We start from the raw sequence: 24,879 nt of genomic DNA, 5'->3' as shown, positions 1-24,879 counted from the left end.
AATATGTGGAACATCTTCCTTGTCAGTTGCTCTTTGCCAGGGCCCAAAGCATAGTCAGGAGGTAGAGCTGTTGACTGTGTGCTCCTTGCCTGGAAAGCAGGGAGGAATACGGCAGCACAAAGTGAGAGCAAATGAGGATGGTGTTCTGACCGCACTAATAGGCTCTTCAAGAACCAGGAATTTGCCTCTTGCTCAACTGTAGCATTTTTACCTTTGGATGTTTTGAAATAAATAGAGAATAAAGAAAATGTGTGAACATATTTTAGATGCTAAAAAGAAATGCATTGCAATGCACAGCAAAAGGTGCTGCAGGATGGTGAAAGTAGGTGAGATCCGTACAGGAGGGGAGCGTCTGGGTTTCGCTCTCCGCCCCAAGGCTGAGAAGGGCTTTGCCTCTTTGCCATGGAAAAGGATGATGGGGAAGACTTCTGTGTCTCTGTAAACAGAGGATGATGGATTCTCAGAAAGGAGTAATAGTGACTTGAATGCAACCCATGTTTTATACTGAAAATCAATCATTGCCTGAAAAGTCAAAGCAATAAAAGCAGTAGTTTGGTAACCCAGCCCTGATTCATGGAGGATTTGAGTTCTTGTAAAAATGGACTTCTAATTAGTTAATGAATTTTGGTTGGAATATGATCTGATGGCATTCCCCTGTTGGACTTTGCAACTTCGTATTTTGGGGCTTTCTCTTGCAGTAGCAGGATTTGGGTGCTTATCAGCAGTCAGGTGATTTTTTTTGTTACCAGCTGTGTATCGGTGTAACTAAATTGTTCTCCAGCAGCATTGGCAGTCACGTACCAGCTCTTTAAAGAAGAATGTTGATATAGTGCAGCCTAATTTAATGGGGAAGGATGGAATATTTTTATGTTTGATTGCTAGCACCTAAAAAAGAGAAAGAAAAACATTTGAAAGGCCTGGCCTTTCTATACATGACTTTTACCTTAATCTTGAGGGAGGGGGAGGCTGGGAAAGCAGAGTTGCCTTCTGCAGTTATGATAAACAGACATTTATCAAGGATGGTCTGCCCACACGCTAGGCTGTGGGAGCCCAGGGCATCGCATTTCAGGTGAATAGAGCTCTTACTTAGGGCTCTATCCCACAGAAAATAGTTGAGGTTTTTCAGTCTGTATGAGCCTAAAATATGCAGATTTCAGCTTGCCGGAGACTGACCAGTGTGAGGGGAAGATGCGGAAGTCTGAAGTCAATGCTTCAGTGCCATCAGCTCAGGTCTGGGGATGGCACTCTCGGAGACCCCCCGGCACCATCACCTCTTCCCTCTGGAAGGTGCTCGTGTCTCTCAATGCTCTGAGTAGGCCAAGTGTCCTGAAAGGTGGGAAGGAGACCGAATACAGGAATGTAAGCATGGAAGAAATGGAGGCCAGAGCTGATCAGAAATTCTAAAGAATGTGTTTAGAAAGGAGGGAGAAAACTGAGTGTATCAAATGTGTATATATAGCTCACATGAAAAATAACAAGCCCAGGATTTGGCAGCCACTAAAAGAAAAAGAAAAAAAAAAAGAAATAAAAAAGGAACATTTCTATCCCAGCTTTGGTAGAGGAGGGACCCCAAACTCTCCATCTTTAAGGCTGCAGAGCACACACACTGTTTTTGACTATTTGCCACGAGTTGCTTTTTCTTCCTCTTGTGGACTGGCAGCTATGGAGATTCACTTCAAGACAGATAAAAACTTTAGGAAGTGTGGCTGCTTTTTGTTTTAGCTCTAAATCTATTTGCACGGGAAAACAGTGGAAAAAATCCTTCAATTCAGAGATAACGAAGTGTTCTGTTTAGAAGATGAAACCAATGTTAGAAACTGAAGAGATGAATTATCCAGTGAGAAAAGTTTTTTTTCAAGGAAATTCAACTATGCTTTAGTAGTGGGGAGTTCTGACAGCCTGCTGGGCTGAAGCAGATCTGGTGTGCTCTAGAATCTGTGTTACTAGAAACCAAATGGCTGAATGATTTAATGTGAACAATCTTATATATATTATAGCCATCATTAAGATACGTCATTCTTTAGAATGTCACCAAGAACTTGTCCCGAATAAAGCCTCCTGCTCTTTATCATGCTGATCGATGCTGAGTTATTTGCATTTCAAATAAACGAGTAGCCCAAGGACAGCTAGAGAACAGGAGTTAGCAAGGACTGGTCTGTGAAGTGCTTTGTCAGGTGATATCTTTTTGTGCTTACAGATACGCATTTATGTTGATGGGTGACATGGCAAGGCTTTCATTTGCTCTTGATTTATGTATCTTTTTCCAAATAATTCAGAATACCATTATTACGGTTGCTGCGAAGGTCGCGCTGTTACAATGAGAAGAAAGGTGAGATTTTGGTCAAGGAGGATTGTACAGCGGTGCCTTTGGCGGAGTGATTTTACTAACTAAAGATCAGACTGTGAACTCCTCAGGGTAAAGACTTTCCTCAGTATTTGTACAGTGCCTCACAGAATGAGCTCTGGCGTGTGGTTGGAGTCCTTGGGCTCCAGCACAGCACAGCAATGAATAAAAGGTAAGTAAGGGGCAGCTGGACTGGTTGGCTGCCTTGGGAAATCTCAACTCCTGTTTTATGGACGTGTTTGCTGGAATTATTTGGCATCGGCCTCAAAATGAAGTGCTTCAGTTTGCCTAAAGGAGTTCTGCTTCAGTTGCTCTCAGAATGGAACGTAAGGCTGAGATCCTTCCTAGGCTGCACACAAGCCTGTGTAAAAGTTGGCTTCGGAGGTTAACAGTGTTACAGTTACTGCTCGACATATTGGAAATCCAAGTGTAAATTTATAAATCAGTGCAAAATGCTTTCTGTACCTCATTGTGCTTGCTGTTGATTTTTTTTCTGGTATCTCTAGTATTGCCAGCACATTATTACTTTTAATTCCATGCAATTAGAAGACATGATGAACTGAGACCCAAAGCTACTTGCCTTTGCTTTCTACCATAAATGGTAAGATGGAAAACAAGACTTAATTTTGGTTAGCTTTAAAAACAAGATAAAAAATAGGTGATACAGCAACAGGAAATGCAGTTTTGAAGTGCGGTTTTCGTTGACTGAGATGCAGTTACATGGCCAACCTCCAATAAATTGGAGAAGACTGATGAGTTTAATGCTGCTGTAGCTGTGACTTGCTAGCAAAAGTGCCCTGACCCACGTGGGATTTGCTTCCTACCTGTGCACTCGTTCTGTATTGGAAAACTCTGTTAGCAGTTCTCTCCTAACCATCACTTGATCCACAGCCTGTTCAGATGAATGAATCCATTCAGTGAGTGCAGGAAGTATATTGTTAAATACTGCTCTGGAGTAACGGAGATTGGGCTGACTCTGAGCTGCCTGTTTCTTTTTGCCACAGACGCTACATACTAAAGTTAGATAGATTTGTTTGTTTTAAATCAAAATATAGCTCTTCTTTCTTCCAATATGGGACACCTGGCTAAAATGTAAGAAAAGTAATCATTCAGCCCTTGCTGAAGGCAGCTTTCAGTATGTCTTTCAATAGGAGTCTTTAGGTTGAGGGAGGCAAAATGTTTGTGGGGATGCTTAGGAAGTGCAGCAGCAGGATGGAGTTCAACAGGCAGTCACAAGGCAGAAGAATTTATATATGATGACTTCATTTGTTCTGAGCATTTGGGAGTGAATCCTAAGGTCAAATCTATTTTGAGTCTGAGAAGCCTCTTGTCAAGCGCCTCATTTTGCACATGGCTGATCACTTTTTGGTGGGTGCTGTGTAGCTGCATCTCCAGCTGCTCCCAAAGGGAAGCCCAGCATCCAGCCATGGTGATTGCCTTTCCTCATTGCTTCCCCACTTTGTAATTCTGCCTGGTGTCCGGTTTGCTGTCCTTCCACACAGTGGCACCAAGGCAGAGGTATGGATCTGAGCTGGTGAGAAATGTCACTTCCTGGATGTCGCTGCCCTTTTTGCTTCTCCTCTTTCCCACTGCAGCTGCTTTGGGCAAGCAGAAAATGCGTGGAGGTGCCATCCACCATTGAAAGCTTTCTGCTGCTGACAAGGGGTAAACCAGACACAAGCCTCACAGCAACTTCCGTGGGTAGGAAGTTGTATGAATGAGACAGCGGATAAATTTGTCCACAGCAGTGGACAACAACAGGGTGCTCAGCGGAGCTGGGCTTGGCTGTGGCAAATTAGGCACTCCTTTTTTCCCTTCAGGTTTTAGTGACAGCTTCAGTGTTGTCCCAAGCATTTTTGCTATTTTGAGAGTGAAAAAGAGAATAGAATGGAGATGGGGAAAGAAAAAAAAAAAAAAAAGGAAATACACTCTATTGGGAAGTGTCCTCTTTCAAGTTGCTGATGGAGCTTTTGTCCCTTCAGCAGCAAGTTGTAAAGTCAGGTGTGTGCCTTTGTTATGCTATAAGGCTTCCTGTGAGTTTTGCCATTGCCCCTATCAAACCATATATTTTGAGCACGAGTACTGCTGTAAAATATTCATAAAGGCTTTTCATCTCAGCTGCAGGTCACTTTGTTACCTTGTGTGCTGTGAGTGGGTTTGAGGTGGTGCTGGGAGCCAAACTTGTTCTATGTCATTGAGTGTTCTCAGGGTGTTTGTGCATGATAGAAGCTCTGTCTGTCAAAAATGCCTATACCGTGTACTGAGTCAGAACCATACAGTGTAAAATATTTTATCTATGGCCTATTAGAAAACAAAGAGCCAATAAAAATAGAACATCTTTTATCCTCCCCTTCAACAAAAGAGGCCATCCAGCCACAGAGATGCGGTATTATTGTTTTCAGTGGAGTGATGTAATACTAAATCAAGGGTCATCAGTGTCCTGACAGCACTTCAGCAGCCCCAACCCTCACTTTAAACCTGCATATTTTGCAGCAGGTTGTGCATTTAGTCCCTCAGCTCAATTTGAATTGCAGAGGATTTTCTGTAAGCAGGCCTTGAAAAGTTGCACAGGGATTGGAATTGCAGGAATAGCTTTTTCTGCTAATTCTGCCTGCCCTGACCAAGGAAGGGTGGTAAACATCTCCACAACTAAATGCCAACCAGGAACAGTTCCACTGTTGCTGGTTCAAACTACTTCATGTGCTTTGAAAACCTGAAAGCTTTGACAGGGTGCTTACTATGAACTGATGCCAAGCAGTGACTAAACAATCTCATTAAAAATGCAAGGTAACTGAAGCAAATATTTCCTTTGAAGAAGCACTATCAGTTAAGTACTCATTTCCTCTTTTAAGTCTTAGATTAAAGCGGCAGAGACAGGTGGGCTGATAAGAGCAAGATAAGGCTTGTTGAGTTAGTTTACCAGCTAATTTGGCAAAAAAAGCAGTCTTGTTTCATGCAGTTTTAAGAGCTTGTGTTTGTTATACGAGGCATCAACTGTCTAAATATCTAGTGTAATCGTGAAATGTTTTTGTATGCACAGGTAACCTGATATATTTACATATTTTCCACAAGATGTAATACTGCTGAGATAAGATCTCACCTACATAGTACCATAACCTCTGATACTAATTCCAAGCTCCTAGCTAGACTTCCCTCTAACAACAGCGAACCCAGGCCAGCTGCAGTAATAATGTTTGTCTCTGTATTCCTAGAACTGCTCCTGAACATGGACATACTTGGTGATAGCCCAGAATTCGGCTCTTCTGTAGGCTCTACAAACAGATAATAAAAAAAAAAAAAAAAAAGCAAAAAAACACCTCACCTTACATGGGTCTGCTGTGTGTTCCAAAGCAAGTCAAACATACATTTTCTTAACATTAATGGACAGGATGGATTTTTTTTGTGTGTGTGTGTGTTTAGTGTGACATTCAAGCTCCTATCTGTGCCAGTGACTTGACCTAAGAGAAGGAGGTCCTTGGACAAGAGCAGTACAAGAGCCCTCGTTCTTGTGCATCTTTGCTCCCTGTAAGGACTTGGTTTATGAAGCGCTGTTGGGTACCAGTGCAGCTGATGGGATTTGTGAATAGCTTTATGATAAGGTGAGCGAAATGTCTGACACCCCAGTACAGAATATGCTTGATGTGTAATCTTATCAGTTTTTTTTTTTTTTTTTTTTTTTTTTTTTTGTAATTTTTCTCTCAAGTCATTTTAAAATACTGAAAACAGAAATCGTTCATAGCTTTCCTAACCAGGGCATTGGATGCTGTGTAGAAGCCAGGAAAAAACTTGGAAGTTTCCTGGCAAAGCTCTTGTGGATCTATTTTACACATCAGACCCTCTCACAGATAGTTTGCTCACAGATGTTAGAAGACTGTAATGAAGTTAATGATAAAACTGTATACAGTGTGTAAAGACTGGACCTGGAAGAATGCCTCTTGGCTTTAATGGCTTTTGGATAAGGCCCTAAGAAAATACAGAAGACACTTCACAGACAAAAACCATGCTTTAATTTTTTTTGGCAGGCTGCTAGCCTTCAAACCACTCCCTTTTTGCTTTTCCATCCCCTAATATTGTTGAGGTATTTTGATTCCTAAATACAAAGGTGCTGTGATGATCAGCCTCCCAAACTACCAAGATTTTGGGAGGGGACAGCTCTGATGCAAAGAAGTTGTGTCACTGTACAAAGCACATAAGCATCCTGTTGCTGCTCTAAAAGGTTTCAACTGAACATACTGATTTCTATTTCTCTTGGGGGTCCCCTGGCATCCAGTTGTGAGTCATAACATTAAAGTCTGGAAGGAAAGAACATCTTCAGAACTGTCTTTTACCTCTTATTTTAGCGGTCTCCTAAGTGTTTCTCTGGGTCAAGCTGCATTCAACTTTAGAAGATGGGAACATGTGGGATTACAAGACATCCGTGACTTTTTCCATGAGAAAATAATAATAAACTTTCAGTAATTTAAGGATAAGTTCAAGCTTTCCTCTGGAGACTCGTACATGTATTTGCAGATGAGATAGTTGTGATGTTTGCTAAGAAAAAAAAATAATCTCACAACAGGAAAGAATTTGTTTGGAGGAATCTCTCCTCCGCTGCTGAGGCTTTTAACCATTGTCTGCACTGAGAAGCTTTGTGCAGGGCTCCCAGCATCACACACACCAGATGTCAGCAGGAGTTGGCAGTGAGCAGAGCCGGGGTGCGTGTGGCTCCTGGTGCCATTTGAAGGGCTGTGGCTGTTTGCACAGGGGGCTGTGAGAGCCGCTTTGTGTCCACGTTACCATCTAGTCACCAGTAAGATTAGGATTCCTTCTAAGGCAGTGGTGGGGGAAAACCGGGGCTGAGGCCAGCCTGCAGATCATACAGCTCTAATCACAGGGGTTGCGATGCCTCCCAGGGTGAGAGAGGGAGCCCTGGGCTGGGCTGGGGCTTCTGGACTGATAGCTGTGGCCCTGACAGGGTTAAAAAAAGATCAGTGGAGTGCTTCAGGTGAATCATAATGGCAGTTCTAGTTCCTCTGCTGCCAGCAGTCCTGTGTGGGTGATCATGGCGTCAGGGACTGGGTGAGCATCCCTGGCAAGGGAAAGCCCTGCAGCTGCTGTACAGCACTCACGGTGTGCTGCCCTGCAGTGCTGCCAAGTAATTTTGTCTGTTAAAGATGTAACTTGTCCCTCTGCATGCCCTTCACACATCACAAATTGTTTTACTCCGTCTCCTTTCACTGTGCTTTCCCTCCTACCTTTTGTATTATGGCCTGAGGTGCAAAATGATCCTTCACTTTTTTTTTTTTGGTAGCTTCATGTGAGAGAATTGTTTAGATGATCAGTAAGGTGATGAATTTATCCTTCCAGCAGGATTTTTTTTAAACACTCAGAGCAACAGAGGTAGTGAGACTTGTGTGAACGCTGAGAAAGCAGCTCTGCATCTGGTTGTGATTTGGGCCTGGAGGTTGGGTGAGCTGTGCAACCCAGAAGGAGATAGCTTGGAGCTGAGAGAGAGAAACTTTTCCATTTGTGCTGAAGGTGCTCTCTGCAGGACAGCTCTGTTCTGTCCTTGGTGGACTGGCAAGGCAGTGTGCAGGGCTGCCACGATATGTTTCCCTCCAGCCTTTTCTCCATCACTTTCTCAATGTTCTTTCTGTGCATAAGTGGCCCTTTAATGGAATTGTTTTTTCCTGTATCTCATCACGAGAGCTGCACATTTATCCTTGTGTTTGGAAAGGTTTCTAAATATTCACATAAGCTTCAGCGTAATTTATTTTCTTCTGTAGCTTAATAAAATCTTGGATTTCATTCTGACTAGCTTTCTTCAGGGATTTACAGAAGGCGGTGGGGCTGGAACACAGGATTGAGCTCAGAGACAGGAAAATAAGGAGCTGTATGAATACCTAGCATTTGCTTGGCATGCTATGATGCAGCTCCAGTGCTGCTTGAAAAAAAAAAGCTCGTAAATTATTAATACTTGTAGGAGGAAATGAATATAGTAGTGGTTCTGCAATGTCTGGGTTGCTCTGAAATGTCGGGTATTTATGCAGGCTTCGAACACAGCATTTTGATCTGAAGGTGTTCTTGCTCCTGCTGCATTACTGGAGCCCTTCTCTCTGGCAAGGCTGACCAGCACCAGCCATTTCTTTTAGACATTTGCCATCCAGGTAATGTCTGTGTACCTCCCAGATACTTCAAACATACATTCTTCTTTCCCATGTTGTAGAGGAAGTTGCCCGATAGCTGTGCGTTCATGTAGAAAGTGAAGGAAGAGATAAATGTTTGGCCTGTTTAGTTTTGACTGAGGTGAGACCCATGGTGATGTTCTTTCCTGTGGAAGAATTTCTGCGGCCGAGACTCGCACCAGCAAACCTCTGTCTGGAACTCGGCAGCGTGCTGACATGCTTGTTGGCAGTTCCCTTCTGCTGCTGGAATGTAACTGCTGTGGGAGATGGATGCTGTAGGAGAAAAAATATTGTAGGCAGCTCTTCTTCCTTGCCGAGGAGGGGTCTGTATCTCATGGAGCAGGATCTCTTATCTGGTGCAGATCTGCACAGGATGAATGTTTGCTTCTGCCCCGGGCTGGATGTAGCTCAGCACACAGGGTGCTCAGCAGGCTGGGATTTCCTGCTGCTGCGCTTTGGGCTGGGAGGAAGGGCTCCACACTACAGGTCAGCAGCACCTCTTCATTTGTAGCTGCTTATTCAGTCTACAGAAAAACGATGCAGTTGTAAGAATTTCTTCTAAGTTACTGTCACATTAGCATATTTTGGCAACCAGATAGCCCAGCAGAAGAGCTTTAAGCTAGCTTAATTTTCAGTGCTTAACGAGAATAAGAGAGGTCTAAAAATATTTTACAAACTCATCTTTCTGTGTCAGCAATCCTGTAGAACTCACAGTGCTGTATGAGGAGGATGGCAGTGATGATGTCAGACTATCAGTGTGTTAATTTTCTTTTTTCTTCTTTTTACTTTCTGAAAAGTGATGGTTGTGTCTTTGCCACAACTTCTGTAGTTCTTTAGAAGGTTAATTTGCGGAGTGAGGCAGGAAGAGAGAATTTGGTACTTTGGTCTTTCTACCCAGAGGAAATGATAATGAAATGAAAATTGACAAAAATTCAAATTCCTTAATATCTCTGAAGAATCAGATATTTTTTCTGTCCAACTAAAGTGCATTAGAGAGTGAAATAAAAAGAGGGATGATATTTGACCATTCTAATTTTTTAAGACTTTATAAAAATGATTTATTGTGACACAAGCTTTGCTAGTACTCTAATGAGAGGTCTCTCAAGGTACTGCAATATAGTTGGACACTGGAAGCACTGATCTTCTGCTACATGCCATCTAAACTACGGTAAGAGTTTAACTTCTATGGGTTGTTTCCTACATCACATAAATTCATATCTTCCTGTGCAGGTTGCGTGAACACACTGGGAAGACTCTGAAATACATCCCCCTTTCTTTGTGTTACTGGAGACCTTCCACTGTGTCAGTCATTCTTAGATGTATTTTAGGACCTTGGGACATATCTATTTAATTTGAAATGTTCTTTATATCCCTCAAAGATGATCTAAAACAAGTTTATTTATATGTAGAAAATACGAATCGCTTTTTTGGAAAGTAGAAATACTAACGTGCTTCTTAAAATGGAGATGTGGCCGAATTCCTCTTAAAGCAAGCAATATGAGATAACACAGAGGAGTAGATACAGAAAAAATATTGGCTTAGTTAATGGTGTTTTGCATTTTAAAATAGTTTTTACCAGGTAATTTACTATAAACATGGCAAATGAGAGGTATTCACTTTAAAGGCCTTTCCATTGTGTTTATCAAATAACTGTTATAGTATTTACAATGCTGTATCGAGTTGGAAAAACTCTGAAGCTGTTTTGTGTATTTTCTCTCAAGGTTAAAGCTTTGAATCATGGGATAATGTGTGATATCTCTAGGGCTTCTTGAAACAGTTCAAGAACACGCACAAAGCACTGTGGTTTCTGCTATATTTGCACAGAATTTAACATTGTGTTCCTTTGGCTGAAGAGCAAAGATGAAAATATCAAGGAAAATATCCTTTGCATTAGCACCACAGTATACATTTCCACAACAAAAATCCCTGCTGTAGCTGTGGTGCAAGGCGCAGGAGTTACTCACCAGCAGCTGGTCCTGCGGGCAGCTGGAAGCCCTCGCAGAAATGCAAAGCTTACATTGGCAGGGAAATGCTTTCTGTTCTCAGACCTTGTGATTAGCTGAAGGAAATCGTTGCAGCTCTTGTGTCCCCTAATACTTTCCTTTGCTTATGCTTGCCTTAACGCTTGCTGTCAAGATTAATGCACGTATCGCTTTGTCGCTCGCTGCTCTGAGCTGTTGTGTCTGAGTGGTTTCTGCATGCCAGTTCTAGAGCTCTGGGGTATTCCTGTATCCAAATACCTCACAGCCTCTAATGTATTTCTTCTCAGTGCCACCCAGAGAGCTGCTGCTCCAGCACATGCGAGTAAACCGCTCAGCTGGGTCACGCACACTGTGGTAGACCAAGAACCTGAAGCACGGCTCCCTCTGTTCCCTGACTACTCCTTTGTCTCAGGTTTTAAACTCGCTTTTTGTACAAACCAAAAGTGCTTTGCTCCATGCTCAGTTAGCTGCCGGGGCAGCGTGTGCTCTGTGTAACAAGGGATATCGAAGTGCATGTAGTCTGTTCCCCAAGGCCTGTGGGCCTGTCTGTGCAGCAGGGCACAGAGCAGGGCCTAGCACTGAGCCCTGCATCCCTGCCCGTGCTCGGGGACCTGCCATGTGTTGTGAGGGTTGTGATGTTAGAGGGCGTTCTGCATTGCAGAGGGTGTGCACCTATATTTCGCTGTCATTCTGACGTTTGTCAAGAAGCCAGTGTTGGCATCTGCTGAGTGACCAGTGGAAGGGTGGAGGAGCTGCTTTGATCTCTTGAGCCTCAACATGCAGCATTTGGCCTCTGGACATTTCTAACTGTGCTTCTATCTGGAGATGCATTTTTTTTTCCTCTGCAGGAGCAGCAGCATTGTATTTTATGGTTGGAAAAAAAAAGGTGAATTCTGACATCTAGCTTTCTGATGTGTACAATTCACTATCTGTTTAATACAAAGTGCTGGTTTTGATGTCTTTTCAGGAAGTTATCTGTGAGCATATTTTCAGAGGCTTTACTCTGCTTGTGTGACAGCTTGATATTACTTACTGGTTCCACACATTCTTAATAGCCTTACTCAAATATTGCCTGACTTGTTTTCCAGATATTTTCAAAGTGTTTGTGAAAGCTTAATATTGCTGTAATCTCTCTACATGAATAATTGCATGGAACCTGTTATGATTCATTTATTCTAGAGGGGTTTTGAAGTCAGTACATGACAATCTATTTATGAGTTGCAGCTAGTCCTTCAGCATGCTGCATCATGCTTATTACTTTGCACATTTTATGACTTGCAATGCACAATCTGTGTTGGTTCTGTTTAGCAATGGGCTCCTTGTACACTTTTAGTCTAGGCTTTGAATGTGTTCCTGTTTGATCTGTGTCTTTGTCAGTTTATGTTGGCTTTGGATGATACAGCTGTAATGCAAATTATTTGCCCAGTCAACACTTTTTCTGTTATGAAATAAACTGCAGAAAAAAGTTCATATAGACGTTGAAGGCAGAGCCTCATCCATGGTGAACATTATTGATTGTGGGTGTGCAGGTTTAGATGAGCTGCAGCTGTTCCTAGTGAAATGCAGTGTTCACCTGTACAAACGTTTGCAAGCTTCATTTTTCATCTGTACCTTCAGAAGCAAGCAAGATGTCCTAGTGGAATCCTAGTTTGGTTAACAAGTTGCTGGAGAAAGACAAAATGAGCTTTCAGACAGACTGCTACCTCATGATGGTGACAAATCTTTTTCAGGCTGTTTTCCATTTCTTTGACTTTCTATGGTCATTCTATAAAAATAAGCATTAAATTGGATAACATTTGCCAAATGAAAAACAGCACTTTAGCATTAGAAATTGGAAATAAGGACCTAGTTTTACACTGAAACCATTAATATACATATTTGCTTTTCTTGGTGATCTGGTCAGCTTCAAGGGTGGCAGCAATCACTTGTTGAGGAGGTGGCTGTCTCATGGGCCCAGTTAGAGCTGTGCCATTTCCACCTCAGCACAAAGCCACAGCACAGTCATGCCAAGTAATAAATACACAAGATGCACGTCTTCGATTTGTTGGTAACACTTCCATGCAGCTTCTTCTTGTAACTGTGTAACTGCATTAGTGATTGTCTCCATGGAGTAGCTTCTATTTTTTTTCTTTTGTAGCTTCTTGTTTGCTGTCATATAAAACTGAATTCGCTCTTGGGTTCGATACATTTATCTCCAAGAAACTCCTGGGGAATTTGTGTTATTTGTTCCAACCTTTTCTTCACTATGTATGTCGAAATTTTGCTCAAGAAATAAATAAAAAGATATGATTATTGAGTTGAAGAGTTTAGAAGTTAATTTAGAGAGGCGAGCAATCCATAAAGAAATAGTTTGGGGGAGGATTAGAATATTGTTGGCTAATGAGCAAAGCATGAAAAGTTAAAAAAAAAAAAAAAAAAAAAGTATTGGGTAAGCAGACCTACTGATGAAGCTAGGAAGAAAAGTTGGCTGAAGAGAAGTGAGAAGCTGTTCTGAATATGGGGAAAGATACAAAACTGAGGAAAAAATAATGGGGGCAGTGGGAGGGGAAGAATGATGTAGATGGTGTGGAAAACATACAGTGTTATACCCGAGGAAGAAGTTTTTTTATGTTTGCAGTAATAACAGGAAACCACTGGAGAAATTCAGAGATTTTAGCGGTTTGCTTTAGGGTGGAGTGGAGAAGAGTTGGGAGGTAGAGAGCCTGGGCAAAGAAAAGCAGGGATGGTTGAGACAGGCAACCAGTGACAGTCTTAGCAGTTGGAAGAGTGCAGACCTTGGAGCAAATTTAGACACTGAATTTACTCTGTTTTGTTTTGCAAGCTGTTTGTAAAACTGGCATGGCAAACACCTGTAAGTTTTGCTTTCATCTTCAAGACAAATGGCTTTAAAGTAGGATCTTCCCACCTTAAGAAAAAAAAAACAACAAACACAAAACAAACCTAACCAAAATACAGATTTTGATTATTTCGTTTTTCAAATGAAATCCAGCAAATGCTCGGCAGATAAAGTTATATATAAATCAAAGGAGAACGGTCTCTACTGTTTGTTTCCCTTATGGGTTGTTACATAGGTCAGAAGTATGTTGTACTAGATTTGACATTCAAATGGTCAGCCCAGAAACTTGGCAGTGCTATGCACTGTTTCAGTAAAATCAAGTACAGAAACCAACTCAGGTTTCTTATCCTGCTGGCCAGAGGAGCTGGGGCGTTTCCTGAAGGTGAAACACTTGAGTTCAGAGGGAGAAAAGAGTGCCAACTACTTCAGTGAATGTCCTGAGCTAGAAGCATAAAGATCACATTGGGGAATAAAAAAAGAAGTGCATTGACATAACAGTGAACTGCCACTGCTCAGAAAACGTTTAGACAGATGACTTTAAGATGAGGAGATGTTGTGATTCAAATGATATTGCATTCACTGCGTATTCCCAGAAAAAGGAGAGGGGACTGAATTAAAGAAATAAATCAGACAAATGTATTTTGAAGGATATCTTGAGTTCAATAACCTTACATGACCTGGAAAAAACAGTTTCTTCTGAGCTTTGTGTTGCTGAGAAAGACAGTCTCCTTGGAGTCCATTAGAAGTCGATGCCAACCTACTGGAACATTTCCATAGTTTGCTGTCTAACTTCCCAAGGTTAATTTTGGGAACTCAGCAAATTCTGCAGACATGACATGCTCTTCTGAAGTACAGAACACCTCAGGGGCCTCACTGGCTTCATCTGTGGTCAGCACTTCCGAAGCACAAAGAGCATCCAAAACTTCAAAGTACATTAAATAGTGAAGATGTTTGACCTGAGATTCTTTCCTCCAACTGTCAGACTGCTTCCCAGAACTCAAGAGAATATTATTACTTAAGTTGGTTAAATACAATTTAAGCAAATATATTGCTTTTCATCCTAACACTGCTTTTTTTGACCATGACTGGACGCAATCTGGTGTAGGAAAGGGGAAAATAGATATATATATTATTTAGTTTATTTCTCCGTTTTGTTTCTATACATCAGCCTGTGAACTAACCTTATTCTCTTATTGTTGATGTCTCTCTGCTAGGAATTTACATGGTAGTCTGGGGCTTTTATGAATGCACATGGATAAACTATGGTGATATCTAAATTTGTAGATTTTGAGATTGAGACATGACACTTAAACCCAGAGGTCTCTGTCTCCATCTGTTGGAATGAGAAGGGCATAGCCCCAATGGCTGCTGTTTGAAGAGTCATCGTAATGAAACTGCAATTTCATTTTAGCTGTGTCTTCACCCGTGACTTTCAGTCTAACCAATGTTAGCAACAGCAGTGATTTGACACTGCTTGTGCCCATGGAGGTAGAAAGCTTGTCTTCACTGGAAAATAATAGAATGATTAGACATCTTCAGGTGCTCAAACATCACTTCTGCTTCCTTAAAGGTGGGCTGGAGTACTTAGAAAACCAACTCCCTTGTCAATCAGAGCGAGCACAGTCTGACCTCAGTATAAAAAAGAACTGGACTACATAAAAGGGTGAAGTTTTCATCCTGCATCAACCAAACTACAGGCTATGTACCTGTGCCAGGGTCTTGAGTGTAGAATAGTGCACTAAATCCCTGGGTGCTCCATCCAGATGTTGACTGGTCACATTTTTCCTCTCAGAGCCATTTCCCTCCCTACCCTTGGAGCTCTTTCATCTCTGGACCTGCCTTGCTGCTTCAGAGAGGGCATTACATGCTGCAGTGCTACAGCAAGGAGTTTACCCTGTCAGTTTGTTGGAACCTTGCTTTGTGATTTGGATGAAATGTGTTTATAAATGTTAACAGAGCAAGTAATATTCTTCTGCTCATGTGACAAAGAGAATCCTATTTATAAATGCTAGGACAGTTTCTTCTCTTGCTATGATACTGGTAGTTAACATCTGTGTAAAAGGCAAAGGAAATGAGAGAAGTAAACTTATTCATTTTTCAGGTATCCTTATGTTATATCAGGACATTCAAAACCATCCAGTGATAGAAAGGGTTTCAATAAATGCCTGAAATTGTCATTGCTCTCTGAGAATTTAAGGGATGGATTTTGACCAGTTCCCCAAATGCACATGAACACCAACCGGGACTTTCAGCAATCCTCATTATATGCAGGTTCCTTGCTTGGGTGCTTTGGGAAGTTGTGTTGGCTCTCCATGCTTAAACACCCTGGCAGTAAGAAAATTTCAGCCTAATAATCATTTGATCAGGGATCTAACTTGAAATCAGTTTGTCATCTCACTTGGTATCACTAAGAATCCCGGAATTTCAGAGCTCAGTAGGCCAAAGCCTACTTCTGTGTGAGCCTTTCTTCTACGTGAGTTTTTGCTGAATCCTCTTCTGTAGCAGGGCTCACTGCCCTGTGGCAGCAGGTGTACCAAGGGTGTAGGAGCGGGGAGTGTTGCTCTGGTTTGGTGCCCATGCCTTGTTTTGGACTTGCCAGCTGTTGGCGAAGGATCTGTCATCTGAAATGTTACAGGTTTTCAGCGCTGTCTTAAACAGTTCCATGGCACGTTTCTTTGTTGTATGATGTTGTAAGCCTCTCATCCTACCTTGGAGTAAGTTTTAGAGTTCGTCCATCAGAATTTACCTGAGGACTGCTTTATTTTGGCTTTTCATGGATACAGGAATATGTTCAGCTTCGGAGAAGACAGCGTTTCCTTTGACAAGAACTTAAAATTTCTGGTTTAAATGTAGTCCTCATTAGGTTATTTAACCATCTGCCTTTGGGCAAGCCAATCAGTACATGTAAGCTCATATCACTTCTAGGGGAAACGTTCTTTTCTGATAGCAAATGAACTCTGAGTGTTCTGACATACTAACAGGTTATTCAAAATACATTATTTTCGTTTTGCGTTCGATAAAAGTATCTTATCATGGCCTGAGATGTTGCATGGGTCCCCAGGAAGTCCTTCAGAGCCCATTGTCCTCTTTTGGAGTAGGGCCATTGGTGGAACAGCACTGGCAGTGCTGTGTGTGAAGGTACCTTTGATTTACAGATCTGTGCATTCATCTACACAAATACACACTAACAGTGTAATGCACAGTAGAAGCTGGGATACAGCATTGTCAGATGAAGTTTTGAGATCACAAGTTTGAAACAAAGAACACTTTTTCATGTACTGCATAATGCTAGAACTCATTTTCAGAGGACACTGCAGATGAAAAAGTTTTATGTAGCTCCAAAATTTGAATACAGGGTGTCAGTGGAAGAACAATGAATCCATAGTGTCACAGAGATGTACAGCTCATTTTGTGCTGTGGGAATCCCTCAAGCCATGGGCTCTTGGGAGAGCAGCCTCTGCCTACCCAGCAAGCAGCAATTGGCCCCTCACTGCAAGGGAAGGGACACCTGCATGGACCCTCATCCCTGACGCAGGAGCACGGCGCCCGCAGGGTGCTGCAGCTGGGCTGCACTCCAGCCTTCCTCTGTGCTGGAGCTGCTGGCTTTGGAGTGGGGATGATGTTCTGGGCTGGCTTTATGCTTGGTGGTATTTTTATTCCTCATATAGATTTCAAAACAAAACAAATAAGTTGTTGCTTAGCTACCCCTCTGGAGGGGCTCTCTCACCGTGCTGCAACTCAGTAATCTTAATATTGCATTTTTCGCTTGTTACAGTCTATTTTTGCTGGCTGGTGTTTGATGCAGACACTTCTGGGACTTTTTGATCAGCAGGAGTGGGAGGGCTGTGCAGAAAGAGGTGCCTGGCTTGGGAGCTCTGGGAAACGCCCCTCGTCAGAAGCTGGGCAGTATTACACCAGTCAATTTGCTGGTGGTTCGGGAATGATTCTTACTCTGATGAAACTCCATACTCAGGGTGTCTCTATTTCTTTGTCATTACAACACAACTCTGTTAAGAATAGATTAATTTTGCATAAGCATAAATACCAGAAAACAGAATTTTTGACTTCTGTTTTCTCAGAGATGTTTTGAAGGAGAAGCCGTAAATCGGCATTTTGAAGTCATGGTACTGCTTACCTCAAAGCACAGCAAAATGGAGCTACTCAACCTTTTGTGCAGTTAGAAATGAATGCAAAAAAAAATCTCTAAATTATTTCTTGTTGAAGGAAACAAGACATGCCTAATGCCCACAGCTTGTACTTTACCCTTTGTATTCAGCACCTAGGCAAAAGAGAAGAGAAGAATCTTCCTTAACGGAGACTATCACTGCGGACAAATGTTCCTTGAGGTTAAAGAGTGTAGATTCTGTTTGCTTCATTGCCTGAGTTGTTCTGTAATACTGAGCTGTGCAGCATTAGCCTTTGGTTGTTCTGGATGAAGAGCTTACCAGGGCTCCTGTATGCTCTGGTCACTGAGCTGTGTGTCCCTCCATGGTGTCCCAAGCAGCTCCCAGCCATATCTGCAAAATTAGCCTGACAGTCTTAAATACAGGCCCCTTCCTCCGCTAGGTGCAGCTGACAGTGCTTGACACATTTCTGTCCACCCATACAATACTTAATTTACAGCCCTTAGCCACAAAGCCACTTTCTGGCATTGTTAGAGAAATCAGAGTCTGTTCCCATAAAGCTTGTTACTTGACAGCATTTATGCTGCATGAATAATACGGTGATGGCAGCAATTTGCAATTAGCTGTTTGAGCCCTGTATCTCTCCTCATGTCCCTGCCACGTGCCTCCGAGGCTGTGTGGCTAAGTCTGACCTGCTTCCCTTCACAATTTTCCTTCTCTATAATGTATGCCTTTGAGCTCACTGGGGATACTGTGCAACTGGGGTAACTAAAAGGTTGGATGGCAGCCGCAGAGTGTGGATCACTGTGTTAGATTGGACTGAGCCATAAAGCCATCTCCTGCCGGTGATGTGTGAGAGGACCACAGTGCCCACACAGCCCCAGGGGCAGAGTGCCACCTGTGGATAGGACAGACAGACCCCATCTCTGGAGCTGGCTGAGACCTTCTGCTGGGGCTGTGCTGGACAGGAAAAGCCAGCCCCTGGTATGGAAGTGAATGCCTGGCAGGGTATGGGAGGTATCTGGCTTGTGGCTTTGGGGAGTCCTCACCGGCACCCAGAGGAGTGTGACATTGTTGGAACCTGTTTGAAGCACATGTGGTGATCTATATATAAAATGGTTTGTCCCCTTTGAGTGTACCAGGAGTGCCCTATGAGGCCAGCTGAGTGGGCAGCTGCTCGGAAAGGCCTCCAGGAGCCAGGGCCTGACCAAGGCAGAGGGCAGGAGGGAGGTGGGCAAGCAGATGCTCCCATCCCTGCCTGCAGAGCAGCTCCGGCTTGTCTCCCTTCCTCCATCTACAGCTAGTGCTGCTGGAGCACAGCTATAGAGCAGGATTGAGCTGGAGCCAAGGAGAGGAGCTGGCTCAGATCCACCAGCTAAAAGTGAGCAAAGCTTTTGAGTCTGACTGGAATCTCTCACAAAAACAAACAAACTAACAAAGATCCTTCCCCAAATCTATGTTTCCATTTCCCCCCCCCGCCCCCCCTCTTATTCTGTTAAAATAATTCCTTGCCTTTTCATTTGTTTTCAGGTTTTTATCTTCTTCTTCCCCTTCCTGACTATATATAAATGAATCCCTGTATGTGTACGTACTCAAGATGTTTTCGGTCAGTCGTGGAAAGTGTTCCTTTCTGTGGTGTTTTCATTGAGACAATCAGGGGCAAAGTTCTTGTGGCAGTGCCAGGTCTAATACCACAGGAAGAGCTGTGTCCGCTGGAAATACCACAGAGAGTACAGAACCCGCAGTATTTTCTAAAAACACAGAATGGTTTTGAAAGCAAGTCAAATACTGCAAAGTCAGCTCAGATTATTATTTTGTCTTAAATTGTTTATTTGGCTTTGTTTTATTTTCTTAAAAGGGTGCTGAGGAACATTGCTTACGTTAAATCTGGTTTTGCCACTGTGCCCTTCCAGTCAGAAACACAGCTGTAAAGTGATGGAAATGCCATGATTGCATCACTTCTAGTCCTGTGGACGCGCAGTTCAGACAGCAGTCTGGGTGCTGCTCTGCCTTCAGCTTTTGTTGACTCTGCGTCTTGTTGGTGTTTGCAGTTGCTCCTGTGGCATTCAGTGTGACAGTCATAGCTCTGCTTTCTCCATAGCTATACCTGGGAATGAGTCCTGTGAGATGCAGCATGCTGCTCGGTGCACAAGAGTATATGGGATCAAGGGCCCCAGTCTTAAAGAACATAGCATGAGTAAATACCCCTTTGGGGAGCAGGGGCAGGGAGCAAATCTGTGCCATTGGAATGAGTGCACTTCTACCCAGTCATTGGCACAGCATGGGTACACTTTTAATTTCCTCCTCCACTTCGAGAAGCAGTTTGGGAAACATCAATTTGATTGCTCTGTTTATGAAGGCAAATCATGAGCACAAACAAAATATTGAATGAACTGCTTCTTCATAGAAGTCTGTATTGCAAGAAATTTTAAAATCTCAAAAGAAGAGTTTGGAATACATGGGGAAGCAAGCGGTGAAGCTGAGGTTTGGAAAGACATCCTTATGTTTTTGGAATGGCTTTCTTCTGCATCAAGAACAGCCAACTCTGTGTGTTACTAAGTAAATGATTTCCCAGTGACTGTGAGTTAGCAATGGTTGTTGTGCAGAGGCTGACAGCTGGCCTCTGGAGCTGAAATACTCCTGGGTCTGTGCTGGTGCTGTGAGCTGTGAGAATGCAGCACCAGTGGGTTGTGAGTGGTGCAGAGCCGCAAGTCACAGCCTTCTCTGGGGATGATGGTTGTTATTGCACTGAGCGCCCAGGCTCCAGCGTGGAGAAGTAACTTTGGTTGCTTAGTGTTAGATGACAATTTAAAAGTTTTTCCTGTTTTCACAGGGGCCAGATTTTAATTCTGCTTAATTATGTCCTGTGTTAGCTCTGCTCTAAACTAAGAAGTCTCATGCAGCCTGGAACAAATTTTAAAAGGCCTTCAAGGATCAATAGTTCTCAATCATTAATAAATGAAAAAGAAGGAAAATACTACACAGTTAATTGTATACAATGTCAAAGGCACTGTTTGACTGAGAGAGGAATTTGGTAACTGTGTGGAAAAAGCCAAAGCCAGTGTATAAACAATGTGAATGTCATCAGGGAAGTCCAGGTGCTGCTCCCTGGCTGGGACATTTCTGCAGAGATATAATCCTTTTCCTCTTTGTCTTTAATGTGTCAGCTCAGGAATTTTCTGTCCTGCCCTGCTGTCACGATGTTTGAGGTCTGCAGTCTCTCTCAAACTTCAGCCTTGCTATTCGTGTGAGGGAGCAGTAGCACAGTCATATGGGGCGGTTCTCATCAACAGGAACTGCTGCTTTTCTGCTTGCTTGTCCTCAAAGGCTGTTTTTGTCTCTTCAGTATCAGGTTAAAATCCAGTTCAGCTGCCATGTGTTTTCTCCATACTTTCCCAGTCACTGATCAGTAAGTTGCGTGTACATGCAGATTCTTCCTTTCTAATTAGCTTATTCCCAATGACTAGTTGATTCACTGTCATAATCCAGTCTTATGTGGCCTCATAATCCTCTTGTGCCTCTTCATCTAAGCGATACGACGCAGTCAGGTCCAGACAAAAGCATACAGACAATTCTGTTTCTAAAAATGCACTTATTACAGGTTTGAAGTTGACACATGTCAGCACTAAGCAAAGCCCTCATCTTTTCCCAGGCCACAGTAAATATGACACTCCTCATTCAAGGCAGCTCTGTCCACCCCTGTGAGAGTCTGGGAAAACAGGCCCTGCAGGGAGGCTGGGGGCCAACAAAACAGCCTCTGTTGGACAAATTAAGTATCAGAGCAGAAGTTTTCAGAATGTATATGGTTTAGCAACAAATCACATACAGTAGACAGCAGGAGTCTGAATATGTGGTATAAATGAGGCTTTTTGTGTTGCTCTTTTCTTCAGGTTCCTTAGATAACTAGTTATTTATTGCTTTATAAAATTTTCTAAATAAGCCCACAAAAATGAGGCAAAGATAAATAAAAAACCAGCTAGCAGTCAGCCACGCATGGAAGGCACGGGTACAAACATAACCCCAGCTGTCCAACTTCCATCTTAGTCCTCATGTCGTTTGTGTGTTACATGCCATTTTCTGCCAAAGTAAAGATTCCCATCATCCTGGTAGCTTTCTTTGATGTCCAGCAGAGGAGATTCCTTTACATATGGAGGAAACTGGAAGAAATCTGTGTTCTGCCATACCTGATGTCTTGTTTCCCCAAAAGAGACAGCATGAGGAGTGCTCACCTCCTGCCCAGCCCCGCTGCTCCATAGGCACCTCTTTGACATTGCAGACCTCAGGGCATGGCCCAGCCTTGTACATTTGTTGTTTCCCAGCATGAACAATTCAAATTGAACTAACAGAGAGTACGCAGTAGGAGGGAGAGAGCTGTGCTATCAATTGTACCATCTCATCCTTGTGGACACCAAAGATGGCAAGTTGGACTCGGCCTTGGTGACAGTAAGGACAGTTGGACAAGGTGTGAATGGGTTCAGAGTTCATGTTTCTCAGTATGGGAGTGGGATTTGCAGCACTAGAAGATTTTGCAAGTGGTTCCAAGGTCCGTGGATACTCAGGCTCCTGGCTTGCCTTGCAGTTGTGCCAGACTCCTCCCACTGCACCCCTGGCCTGGCTGCCTGGACTTTGCTTCGGTTATGGCTGGGTTAGAAAGGAACCAGTCCACAGCATTCTTGGTTGTTTCTTTTTCTTTTTTTTTTTTCCCTCTCTGCACCAGTTTGTGATCTATTACCTATTTCTGTCCCATTCTCAGCAGACCTTGCTAGGCCATGGACCTTACAGCTCATTCTCAGGGCAGGGCCCTACCTGTCTCTTTCCTGGAAATTTATGACCATTTGCTCTGTGATAATTGCAATGTAAAACCTTCTTGCTCGTGGGAAAGATGTATACTGCTGTGTGCGTGCATTTGCACTGAATGCCATGTGCCAGCAGTGTGTTAAGAAAAATGTCTTTGACAGTAAAATAGGCCCAATAGTTTGTAATCTTAACTGCTTTGTGGCTCAGATATTGAACCAATTAGCAGTTATCAGAAAAGAGCCCAAGAACACTAGGAGGGTCTTATGGAAAAGTTTTATACCTTTTGAAGACCTTACACTGCCCCATCCCTGACGAGACTTTTACTGACTGGAAGTTACAAATGTTTTCATGTCAGGAAGTCCTTGGAAGTCTCCTACTCTGCTGCCAAGACCCAGCCCAGCTTCTCCTTGGCTGATAAAATGCAAGTGCCTGAAATGGGAAGGAGAGCAGCAGTACGTCTGGGCTTTTGTAGCGGGGAGGGAACAAGTGGACCACCAAGTGGGATTTTGACTTTTAGGGCTGGATGCTCTTCAGCCTCTGCAGCTAGGTGTTTGAACGGAATCCTGAAGAAGAATAAGACTTCCATGTGGCACTGACGGCAGGACGGATGAGGGGATTTTGAATAGGAACTTGACAATTTTTTTACCCAGCAGTACTTCAGTCAGATTCACACAGGTGCCAAGTTCTCCCATTCTCATAGGGCAGGCCAACTGTACTGAAAGCAATGGAAACCTGCTTTAGTTTTGAAATGCCATTTGGATGCTTTACATGAAGTACCTAAGCTGACTGTTGGTGTAACTTTACAAGTTACAAAACTTGTAAACAGGAAAAAAAAAAAAAAAAAAAAAGCTTTCCTTGATGAAAGTTTATGCAAATTCACTGGTTTCTTTGGAACCTTTCGTTAAGATGAATCCCATCTTTAGTCATTGCAGTGCTAAGGCAAGTCGAGTAGATTCAGAGTGAGGTTGCACCATCAGCGTGTGGGCAGGGAACTCAGAGCCACTGAGGTTTGCTTCCTGTGCCAGAGCAGGTCCTGCAGCCTGTCACTGGCTGTGCAGTGCCATGTCTGATGAGCAGCAGAATGGAGTCATGCTGCCTGGACAGCTGAGCAAATAAACAGAGAATTTACAGCCCTTTGGTATACAAGCTATGGGATTGTTACCTGATGCTCTTAAAATGGGAGGCAGCCCAAGCTGCACGTCATGGGTGGCTGTGCATGCTGCCCTCTGCCTTTCTCTGGGATGAGCTCTGTGTGCTGCAGAGCCGTTGCTTTTTTTCAGATCCCTAAATTCACATGCTGACTTTTGGGATTACTTTTCAGTCAAGGCATGGTTGTAATTATATTTGAAGTATTAGAGGCCTAAAGAGCCAAAGTCAATATTTTTTTAATGACCTGTTTAATGCCAAATGTAAAACATGAAGATTTGATTCTCCAATCACTTTTGCGTTTTTATGCTTTGAGTTGGAGATGGCAGATTTAAAAAGTTGAATTTCAGTATTAACACATTTTGGTTTTGATATCCTGATTTATTCTATTTTTGTATAATGCATTTTCTTAGATTAACAGTTTTTTCCCATTCCACTTGCTCACTATTTTGCTGGCTAGAGAAGCAGTGGATTAAGGACAAAATAAGCAGATCAGCAGAGGGGCTTTGAACAAACAGGATTTTGGCCTTTTCTGTGTTCTGGGGACATAGACAGTTACTGGAGTGGGAGGGATGACCTGGGTCATGGAGGTCACTCCTCTGCTATTATGGGCAGCCACAGCATTAAATGTCTGTCATAAATGCATTCTGTACCATCTCAAAACTAATTACTTTTCAGCCGTTCCCTGTTCCTATTAGAAGGCTGTTCCAGATCCTTCCTCTTCAGAGGGTTTCTAATCCTCTTTATTTCAACTCATGGTGAGTTGATACCTATTTCTTCATGTGACAGAATTTTACTTTGGCTTCTGTAGTTATTTTCCCTCCTTGCTCTTTTTCTGCCCCGGCATTTTGATAGAGAGCAGCCATACATCCTTCCAGCCTTCCTTATGTATAAGAGTTGTTCCTGGGCTTACCCAGGGAAAGCAGGAAGAGGGCAGGGCGGAAGGACTCTGCCCATTGGAAATGCAGATCCTTCTGTCACTGGGTATTCTTTGGACTTGTTTGCTGTTCAGAAAAGTTTGCCAGTGCTGCTGATGGGTGCAGAGTTGGATGCAACCCGGTAACTGCCTGTCTCCAGTCTTTTGGAAGTTCTACCTTCTGCTACGGCCAGTGCTGTTTCCTTCGTTTGCTCTATGGCTTATATTTGCTCTGTAAGATGCTGTCCATCATGTTGTTGATACAGCACAACCATGCGTCAGTCTGTGAAGAGGGCTCCTGGATGTTTGGGCAGTGCAAATAAACATGCATAGTGGAGTTGGAGGGAGAGCAAAGCTGCAAAGGCACTTGAGGCTTTCCTATTGCATGAACAGCAATAAAGGTTGTTAGAAGGAGCCAAATCTAGCCAAAAGAGGCTTGATTTAGGTTTTCCTATGATTCCTAATCCCCTTGATTAGCTGCAAAGGCACCTGGATGTGCACTCCTTAAAGTGCTTTGCAGATCATGACCGTCTCATGCAAGCTCTCCTCTTTGTATTATATTCCCTGTTA

The 24,879-nt window shown here is 43.0% G+C and overlaps 1 protein-coding gene and 1 long non-coding RNA gene across 5 annotated transcripts in view; both read left to right on the top strand.

Moving 5' to 3' along the window:
• The window catches only part of LOC128075580 (high affinity cAMP-specific and IBMX-insensitive 3',5'-cyclic phosphodiesterase 8A-like), a 132,245-nt gene that overhangs the window by 52,278 nt on the left and 55,088 nt on the right, over positions 1-24,879 (top strand). The window lies entirely within an intron of this gene.
• The window catches only part of LOC128075581 (uncharacterized), a 44,172-nt gene extending 19,293 nt beyond the window's left edge, over positions 1-24,879 (top strand). The window contains exon 3 of the long non-coding RNA XR_008203907.1: positions 1-24,879. This exon is cut by the window's left edge and continues 4,093 nt beyond it. This is a non-coding gene — a long non-coding RNA (uncharacterized LOC128075581).

The sequence above is a fragment of the Tympanuchus pallidicinctus genome, unplaced genomic scaffold (genome assembly GCF_026119805.1).
Source record: "Tympanuchus pallidicinctus isolate F22 unplaced genomic scaffold, pur_lepc_1.0 scaffold12, whole genome shotgun sequence".
Lineage (NCBI taxonomy): Eukaryota > Metazoa > Chordata > Aves > Galliformes > Phasianidae > Tympanuchus > Tympanuchus pallidicinctus.
This window is presented reverse-complemented; position numbering and strand designations above follow the sequence as displayed.